This window comes from Kogia breviceps, chromosome 7 (assembly GCF_026419965.1).
Source record: "Kogia breviceps isolate mKogBre1 chromosome 7, mKogBre1 haplotype 1, whole genome shotgun sequence".
Taxonomy (NCBI): Eukaryota; Metazoa; Chordata; class Mammalia; order Artiodactyla; family Physeteridae; genus Kogia; species Kogia breviceps.
This window is the reverse complement of record NC_081316.1, coordinates 34,133,144-34,143,834: the sequence shown is the minus strand read 5'-3', so window position 1 is coordinate 34,143,834 and position 10,691 is coordinate 34,133,144. Positions and strand designations below refer to the sequence as shown.

General features: G+C 39.1%; 1 pseudogene; it reads right to left on the bottom strand.

Annotated features, from left to right (window-relative positions):
- Positions 1-873: 873 nt before the first annotated feature.
- Positions 874-3,194, bottom strand: LOC131760280 (transmembrane protein 59-like; annotated as a pseudogene).
- Positions 3,195-10,691: the final 7,497 nt, after the last annotated feature.

The window sequence follows — 10,691 nt, the reverse complement described above, 5'->3', positions numbered from 1 at the left end:
GTTGCTGCTGCTGTCACTCCTGCCTTATATTGTGGCACAAATATGATGAAAGGAAACAAGAGCAGAGACGTTGGTCTTAGTAGCTAAAGATGACTTCTCGTGGGACTTTAACCGAAGGGATGCTCTTACAAACAGGAGATTCCAATTTTGGACTGCATACTACAATTTACACAGGTACTAATACTGAATAGCCCTCTTTGAATAAAACTCAAATTCTGTTTCCAAACTTCTGATTCTTTTCTGGTTATTTTTTGAGAAAAAGGTACAAAGAACAAGGATAGCACACGCACTGCCATGCCTTTCTCTATTCCTGCTCAAGGCAAAGCTTGCAGACATTTTTGGTTGCACATCTAAACACACCTCTTCCGTTCTCGCTAACAGGATTCCAAATGGGTTTGGGTGATAAGATGCCCAGCCACGTGATATTTATTGGTCTGGGAGTTGGAGATGTAGGCAAGTTTGAGAGAGATATGCTGAGAATAATTTCTCTTCCTGATCAAAGCGAGCCATGTAAGTAGAAACCCATTTTGCCCATGCCTTTTATTTATTTATTTTTTGGTCAGAATGCTGTTGTGTCTCCAGCTGTGGCACCAATCTCACAGCCACACGGAGAGTAGTTGCCAACCCAGCAATGGTGACAGAAAAGTTGGGAGAAGTCTTTGGTAGCACTGCTGGATGGCCATTTCAATGCTGGCCCGTCCTACCTCTAGACTTCTGATTTGGTGAGATGGTAAGTACCTGTTTGTTTGTTTTTTTAACTTTATTTGCATTTAATAGTGATTTTTAAGCCCTGTATCCAATGAAACCATTTTTAAAAGCACTATGTGGAATGGAAATTTAGATGTCTATTACACTTTTCTTTAAAAAAAACCCTTAAATTTCTGAATGAGCAAGATTCATTTTTGCAGTTAGAGGCCCTGCTTCTGCGTGATCTTCACCTTTAGATCTAACAACCACAAGAGAAGAAGCTGGATATCTGTTTAGCTTTTGTTCATTCACAAATTCCAAGTCACCACAGATACTCAGCTTCTCAGAGGAAACATACTGCTCCGCAGCTGTAGCCACCGTTGCACAACAAATCCAGAGCAATACCATCAAGGAGAGGACAAGAGTCATGGTTAAAATCCACCCGGAAAAAGAGAGAGGCATCTTAAAAAGTCATCACTTTCTCCATCTTCAAGATAGTTCCTATGTGCTTGTGCACTTCTCATTTGAAGATCTGAGGACATTTTGCTTAGTGAAGGTTCTTTCAAAATTTTAGGCTCCTGCTGCCCCAAGTGTGGAGCATACTGGATTTCTGGCTTAGACTGGGATATAACTATTTTTCCATCATCAGCTTGAAGACAAAAAGTCCACGAAGAGGTTATGAAGCTCTGTGCAGAGTCCAGAGCCTTTTATTATTTATTTATTTATTTTTAAAAACAACAGAAACTTATTTCTCACGATTCTGGAGGCTGGAAGTCTGAGATTAGGGTGCCAGCATGGTCAAATGAGGGCTCTCTTCTAGATCGCAGATTTCTCACTGTATCTTTACATGGTGGGAGGGGCTGGGGAGTTTTGTGGGGACTCATAAGAATACTAATCCCATTCATGAGGGCTCCACCCTCAAGACCTAAGCACGGGTATCAAAGGCCCTACCCCCTAATACCATCACATCGGACATTCTTTTTTTTTTCTAACTTTTTATTTTATATTGGAGTATAGTTCGTTAACAATGTTGTGTTAGTTTCATGTGAACAGCAATGTGATTATTGAAGATCTTGTTTTTTCAGGAGCAGTCCTTCTCACAGATAAACTTGGTGTACCTTTTTGATTTTGGGGGTGGGCTGGGGCATTGTTTTGGTGGATTTGTGCCAGGATGTAGTGGGGTAGAGCTGGACTAAGGAGAGGTGGGCATCTGAAGCCTCCAGATGAGAAAAACATCTCTGCATGAGGGCAAGTTAATTTTCATGAAGCTCAGGGATTCAAAGTCAAGGAAAAACCATAACCTTCAAGTATACCTGAGGCTGAGAATGAAAGATAAAACACAAAAGATCAGAAGTTTCTTATGGGAGAGCGGAAGCAAGAGTATGGGTCAAGTGAGAGAATTAAGTGTATTTCCATGAAAAGGATAGGGTGTCCAAGGCTGGTAGCTATTGGATCCCTTCCTGCCCCCTAAGGAGTGTGTGATCCTGGCTTAAAAGCACAGCATCATAGAGATAAATGAGTCCTTTTTCTAACATCCCAGCATCTTTTCAATTCCCCTTTCCCTAAGCTCTGAACCACGGAAGGCATCTTGTGTTAAGAAGTGGATTTGTAGGCCTCTGAATAAAAAGTTGTGGTTTTCTACAGAATAGTTCCTCTTCTAAAATCACCAGCCAAAGCAACATTCTGTTCAGAAAGTGGTAAAAATATGATTAGGGACTTTTCATATATGTTGCTTTGTGTAGTCAAGTTAAGAAGCCTTTCCTGAGAGCCTTTTAAGAGCTTGGCACTGGACCAGTTATCATCTTTCAGGAATAACAGTGTCATATTGTACAAGAACCTTGTAAAATCCATGCAAAAATATAGCAAAGGGCACACTTTCTCTTTCTTTCCAGCTAGCTTTTCTCTTTAAAAGCAACCTCTATCTATCAAAATGAGTAACATCTCTTTCTCTAATACATCATGAAATACCTATCTATGATGTTTCTCTTCCAACATGCAGACATCAATAAAGGGTTGGCCAGCCTCTCTCAAGGAGAGTATTACAACATTCACTTGGAAACAATTTTATATATATATATATATATATATATTTCATAGTCATTTGTCAAAGATCCCTAAAACATCTGAATTTATGCAATAGCTACTGTATCAGTCAGGATTATTAAGTGGAAGCCATAGTAATAACTTTCATTTGAGCAGAACATTTGTTGAAAGGTTATTGAGCAGCTCTCAGAATCTCTGAAAATGGTTAGAATCTATGTAGCCAAGGACAATGCCCTAAATGACACTGAAGAACTTGTCTGTCCTAGACATCACTGCACTCTCTTGGTCATGGGCACCACAGTATACTTCGCAGCCACCATCAACACTGGTCCATGGCACTAGCTTTGGATACATGGTGTAGGTTACTACTGATTCAGCCTTACCACTGATGCCACCCTCTGCAGAATAGACTCTACGCAGTTACCGTCTTTTGCATTACTAACATATGATTCAAAGACCAGCATGGGTGCCTGTGATTGGAGGAGACTGGATTACATCCCTGAGCCTCAACTGCAAGGAAAGCCAGGAAAATGAGATTTTGGAATTTTCTGTTTATTCAGTAGGAAATTATATTTGTCTCATTGGCTAGGAATTTCTGAAATGAGTATAGAGGGAAGCATTTGGTCATGTCTGTAGACATTTTTTTACTGTTATTCTCTGGCTGGAGTGTGAGATTTCTATTGACATACAGTGGGTAGAGGTCAGAGACGCTGCTAAACATCCTACAGTGCACAGGACATGTCATGACAACAGAGAATTATCAGTAGTGTCTTTGTTGAGAAATACTGCCCTTAATAGAAAAGGATTGCAAATACACATGGCCAATTGAATGACAAATAATCAAGGCAGTAGATGCTTTGCAACCTTGGGAGTTTGGTTTGAAACCTGGGTAAAATTTGCAACTGGCCCCTGTACAGAGAGGGAAAGGAGAGGTCGAAAAAAGAGGCAGACCACTCTATATTGGTAGGTGGCACATTTAATAAGCAAGGAAAGTTACATACAAGACTTGTCTTGGAGGGCCACAAAATGAGTAGACCTCTGCATCTACCCACTAGAATCTTGAAAGTTTATATAGAGGCCTTGATAAATTCAGTCACGTAGTCAGTCCAGATGGTCTCAACTACACATTGCTCTCTCAAGGATGTGTCCTTAAAATTGCTCCCACTATGAGAACAATGGGCAGAACATACATTTCAAGGAAAGGAGAGGAGATAAAGAGCTTCTGATTGCCCAGGTCTAGCTTGTGGGTCAACCAGCGATCACGTCCTCTGGATGAACTCCTCCAAGAGCAGTGACCAAAGCTCTTTTCTTTTCTTCTTTATTTGGTTTGTTTTTGCAGTTTCCATGCTTTGCTTCAATTACACCTTTCTATATTTTGTGAGAGAAGACACATATGAAGCAGATGTAATAGATTCACTATCAACAAGGAAACATTTCAGAGAAGTCAATAACTTACCTGAGATAACACAGATAGTACGTGACAGAATCATGACTGAAACCCATAAAGGATTTCAAAGCTCATGTCCGTTCCACTCTGCCATGCTTTTTTCTATTGTTACCTGGGACCATAGACAACACATTTATGACAAGATTTTTACGCTTTTATAGAAAGTATGGATATAGCACACAACCAAATGGGAGTAAGTCCTAATTTCACTGATGTGCTACAACCATCTGAGTTGATAGTGTACTCAACCTCCATCCCACTCCTCCAGATTACTCAGGGATCTTTCCAACCTGTTTCCAGAAGAACTTAAGACAAATGGAACTGGCAGTGATATATGTATAATTAAATGAGTAGTTTTTACTCTCTCCTTAGGACAGGGCCCAGAAAGTAGAAGGATGCTAAAGCAGCAGTGACATTCCTGAATGGGGGTGTAGGTATATTATCTTCTCTCCTCTTTCCTCTCTACACATTATGCTGTATCCACTCCACACTGGCCTCCAAGGCAATAATATTTTCTGCTGAGCACAGCACTGGAGGTAGAGGATGTTCTCTCCAGCTCCAGAGAAATCCACTGCAGCCTGGGGCAAGCACTTGCATCAGCCCTAGTTGCAAGGTCTGGAGCAGGGGATTCAGATCTAGCCATGCACTTCAGATGTGCGTGCAGAAACCAGCAGAGGATCCCTTTGGAAACCCTTGTCTTATATAATTTGTGTCAATTAGCCTTTGGCTTTGACACTAGCTATGAAGTCCATATAACATAGTGTATTGTTTCAGAGCAAACATCTTCAGGTGGCAGAAGAAATTTTCCAATCCTCCAGCCTCCAGGGAGCATATCTGAGCTCTGGCTCCAGAGATGAGGAGAGAGAACATAATCTTTGGACAAGAGTAAGCACTTGGATTTCTGGTCATATCTGGGGAAGCCTTCAGTAAGTTACAGACACTAGATTTTTTGATAAGATGAGAATGTGTGAATGCAAAGGTTGTGTTTCAGGAAATTTACTTACATACTAAATTTTACAGCAGGTTATTTCAGTTTTATATGTTAATGCACTTAATTATCCAAAAAGTCCTATGAGAAAGATACTGTGTCATTCTGATTTCCAGTTTACAGAAGATATGGCTGAGGACTGGAGATATTAAATTATATGGCATTATTACATAGTAAGTAGTAGAGTTGTACCCAGGTCCATATAACTCCAAATCCTGGGGTCTCCAATACAACATTTATGCTGCAAATCAGCTTTTGCTTTTCTTCTTATAGGTGAGAGTATCACCAAATTTTTGCCTTTCCACATTTTGCCATTTCACCTATTCATTATGGAAATGATTAATAGCCTGGGCTTCGCAGCTTCTCCAACTACAAGGGGGCACCCTTAAAACTCTGGGGAAGGACCTAATATATTAATAGAGGGAGAAAATCCAGACTCCCGATCCTCCATGCTCCTCACTTCCACCAACTAGTGTTTTTTCAAAGTAAAGGTCATGACTTTTTAAAGGATCTTTAAACCAATTTAGAGATCCAAAACCAGCCTTAAAAAAGGAACTGGCTAAAACACAAGATATGAGGGCACATCAATCACATCCAGTAAGGGTAATATTATGTGAAAAGTTTTTCCATTTTTGTAACATATAATGAGGGTTATTGTAAATATAAGTTGTATTTCTTACTGTGGGCCACGTGGGCAACAAGCCACCGGATGTGCTTGGAAGCTACAGTGAGATCCACTCTAGAACAGCACAAATCACTACAACATTACCTGAGCTGAGGAGGATGGGATGGCTGGAGTGAAGAAACTTTGTCATGGAGTCCAATACTTCAAAAGTACAGTGGATGGGGAAAATAAACACACACACACACACACACACACACACACACACACACACACACATTCCTTCTCATCTAGTTCTTCTTGTCCTTTTTCAGCTCTTCCCAGGACTTGGAGGAAGGGCTCTATAACTTGAAGAACCTAATGTTTATTTAGCATCTATAGTGTTCCAGTTGCTTTACATGCATTATTCAACTTATCCTTTATAAGCCAATAGGGTGTGACTAGAATTGTCTGATTTCGGATAACAACTTTAGTCCCTGTGGTAACTATGGTTTTCATCTACTTGGTAAATTCTCATTATTACCATTCTTCTGGTGATAGGCCTCCCCATCTGGAAACAGGAGTGCACCTCCTTGGTCACAGTGACTGGGTGACTGGATAGGAAGGGAGGGAAGTGGTCCACCTTGGGGCAATTGGAGTCACTCACCTGGATTTTGTGCTGGAGCTGGCAGTGAAAACTCCTCCTTTATCATTGACTTTGAGTGCTATGAATGTAATCACAGAGCTGAGGGCAGTCCTGGAGGAATGCAAGGAAAACATAAAGGGAGAACAAAGTTCTTTTGGTAGTGAGTTCTCTGTCCCAATCCTTGAGGTTTCTTTGCTGGCCTTGTTCTAGATTATGTGAGTCATCCAATATCTTTCCAATCAATCACTAAATCCTTATGCCAGTAAAAAATTGAATTTTTATCAATTTCCACCTTGAAAATTCTAACAGAGAATATGCAGTCACTTGAATTTGAACCAGGTCTGCCTGACTTTAAAGTTTATGACTTTGCATTGGAATAATTCATAGTATCTTACATGTATCTATCTAGGCTCCTGGAAATATTTTTTGGCCACCATCATTTGTTCCTGGATAGCTATCTTTTCAAGTCTTTTATAGCCAGTCCATATCCTGTTTTAGACAATGAGGTGAATGATGTAATCCTTCCCTTCAAAACACTACGGAGAAAGAGGAATTTGGGGTATGTAGAGAATGACTTATACTCAGAAAGACAGGCTAGTGGTGGGGCTAAGTGTGTGGGCTCTGGTGCTGGTATTCCTGGTTCCAGGTCCTGGCACTTCAGGTTATTAGGTGTGTAGACTTGACCAAATTACATTGCTACTCTGTGCCTCATTTTGCTCTTCTATAAAGTGTAGGTAATTGTACCTATCAATAATGTGCTGTGAAAATTAAATAATTAGTACATAGAGACCATTCAGAATAGTGCCTACGTATACTCAAAGAATGTTTGTTATTATTACTTTCTTGAAGTATTAATTTTCATCATTTTTTCTTTTACAAAGTGAAAAACTCTCTTCAGATAGAATCTTACATAAATTCCCAAAACAGAAACTAGATAACAGAGCTGCTTTGGGAGGTAGGATGGGGTTTCTGAATGTCACTCAGTCTCAGCTCTCCTTTTATAGCATCTCTAATAGACAATATTTGAATTTATTGAACTTTGACCCAGTGCCGTATTTTGTGCTGTTTGCCTGAATTTTTTCATGCAATCAGTACAATGACCCTGTGGGGTAGGTATTTTTGTCTCCATATAGAGATTTACTTATTTACAGGTGATGAAACCGAGGTTTTTTGAGGGTAACTTGCTAAGGGACACAGAGTCAGTAACTGTCAAGACTGGAGCCAGATCTGCCTGATATCCCTGAACCAAATGTTCTTAACCATCCCATCATACTGCTTACCCTCAGGGCTCATGAACTTGACTTAAAAATAAACCCCTTTTTTAGGTGACTTGGGTCATCCTTGCATCTTGAAATGATGAATTGGTTGTACTCCTGGATTTTACCCAGGAATTAGTTTTAGAACACTTATTTTTTTATGTGAGTTTGGGAATTAAATTAAATTATATATTTATAGCATTAAATTATATTTAATTATAATTAAATGACTCAAATGACTCAGCATTAAATTATATAAAGTGTGAATCCAAAGAACCTAGAGCCATTGGGATGAGTATAAATATTAGGTCATGGAAGCCAGACTAACACAAGCATAATTATAAAAAAGACTTAATTAACAAAGAAGCAATAAAATGCTCAGATTAATTTAGAAGACTATAATTTTATTGAATACTTATATTATTTGGTTCAATGTTCAGCACCATAAAAATCACAGGAAGCTCCTGGAAAATCTTATATAAGAAAATTTCTACTTTCCTGAAAGCCAAAACCTTTGTGATATTTGATGTTGGGCAACCCTCTTCTCAGAGTAGATGTTTTCATGGCATTCCACTTGATAATAATTTATCTCCTTTTTATAATGAATTCTTCAGCAGGAAGGAACTCCCGTAATCCCAGGGGCTGCCATCTTGTAATCTCTTCCCCATCGACATCGGGAAACTTGTCAGAGGGAAGGCTCTGTTTTTTTCCTTTATGTATCCTTCCACTGCTACTTTAGGTGGCAATAAAAATCTTCCAGACTTTGTGCATTTTAAAGATCACAAACCATATGACTATCTCCCATCTCCCTGACCAAGGCCTGAAAGGATAAAATAAATTATTACAGGACCACGGACAGAGTCAAATAAGATCCTTATCTCAATTGGAACAAATGCCTTTGACCAAGAGACATAGATTACTTGAAAAAAGACAGCTAGTAAAATCAACACCATGATCTTATGTTCTTGCTCCTTTTGAGCAACTGCTGGGGCTGCCCCTTGGGTGAATCCAAGTGGAAGCCAGAGGGTGCTGAAAGCTCTGATTTAGTCCATACAAATCAGCTTCTAAAGGCAGAGATCAAGAAGGAGATGGGTGGAGAGTAGACTGGATGAAGAAATGGTGACTGTCTAGTGTGGATGTGACTGCACACACACACATATACACATGCATACAAACTTAATGAAAATTCACTCCCTGCCAGTCATTAGTGCAAAATTGACTTCTTGGCTGCAATAAGGGGATTTTTTTATTATTAGTGGAGTTAGACTAGGTGAAAAGTTTCTTTTATTAAAATTTAGACTCATTGCAATTAGTTATAGCTCTAAATCAGCCAGGTAGAAAAATTGATACGTAAGCTAATTTACTTCTAGAAATTTGCAAATAATTGTATCAGATGAGATTGCAGAACAAAAATCCCATTAGTGTCCCAGGAGACAATTTTTGTAATGACATTATTAAGGCTGGCAGTCATTGGGAACAAGGGACTAGAGGAAATGATCAGAAATATAATAGCTCTCTAGCCCTTCAGCATAGTTTCTTTTCACAGCAAACCATACCTTTTGCAGAGGCTGACACTACATTTCTATTCCATGTATTAACTTTACCGATCTACAGTGGGTTTAGCTGTATAGTGCACCACTGAATTATCATGAGGAGCAGTCCAGCTAATATAAATGCACTTTCAAGGGATTCAAGCACGTAATCCCTAAGACTGAGAAAAAGGTGTTCCTTTGTGGATATCATGTATATATAGCTTCAGGTTTGCATTGGAGTAGGTTTTCAAGGTTTTTGCTAAAGGGACCTAAGTTTCAGAAGTTAAATAATTAAAGTGAATTTGGTTTCATCCCTGAAGGTTTTAACTTTTTTTTTTTTTTTTTTTTTGGTGGTACGCGGGCCTCTCACTGCTGTGGCCTCTCCCATTGCGGAGCACAGGCCCCGGGAATCTCTTGGGGGGACACTGCACCTAGGAGAAAAATAACTTTCAGCTCTGCCTTCTAGCACAGACTCCCAGCTCTCAGGTAATATGAAAATCTCTCCTGACTCCAGTCCCTGAAGGACATAACCCTTTTAGTTAAAACCAACAGTACAATACCTACTCAGAGACAGGAAAGGAATTGTTTGACCCTAGAGGACCTGATAGGAAAGTTCAAAAGAGGAAACAGGCATATGTTAGAATAGCACCCCAGCTTCCCAAGATCAATTTTCTTAGTCCATTCAGGCTGATATAACAAAATACCACAGACTGGATAGCTTCAAAACAACACAAATTTATTTCTCACAATTTTGGAAGCTGGAAGTCTGAGATCAAACATCTATTATGTTAAGTCATTATTTGTTGGGGTTTCAGCTGTTTATAGCTAAATAAATTCTTAACTTTCCATCAGTCTCTTAAGAGAGAAAGATCATTCTTCAAGTGATTAGGGGATTTTAAAAATCACAAAAGGATGATCATACACCCAAAATGGTCACTTCTACTAACTGTAAGAAACATTTTCATTGAAAAATATCAATGCAATTGACAATTCCTGTTAAAGATTGTGCATGTGTGTGTGCACACACATTGAAGGCTGTCTCAACCTCTCCCAGTTGATAAAAGATGACTATAGTAAGATCCTTGCCCAGGTATATTTTGGAAATTTCATTGATATGTGCATTTTTTGAATTAATGAGATGGTAATAAATAGAACTAGAATTTACTGAAACGAGTTAGAAATATCCAAGATACCAGTTGGATCCTTGATGAGGAAGTAAGTAGAGGCATAATCCCTGGGTTTCTGGGAATGGAGAGAGAAAATCTAAAAGTAATCTAATATTAGCCATGGATTTGAGGGTTACTTGTTTGTATACCCATGTATCATGCCCTTGGCTATTGTGATACATAACACAGTGAGGGACTTAGTCTGCTTGGGCTATAGAGTCATTTGAGTAATATAATTTTAATTAAGTATATGTAAAAGTATATAATTTAATTAATTATGCCATTTCATTGACCTGTGCTAATGACAAAAGCACCATTTCCCAAA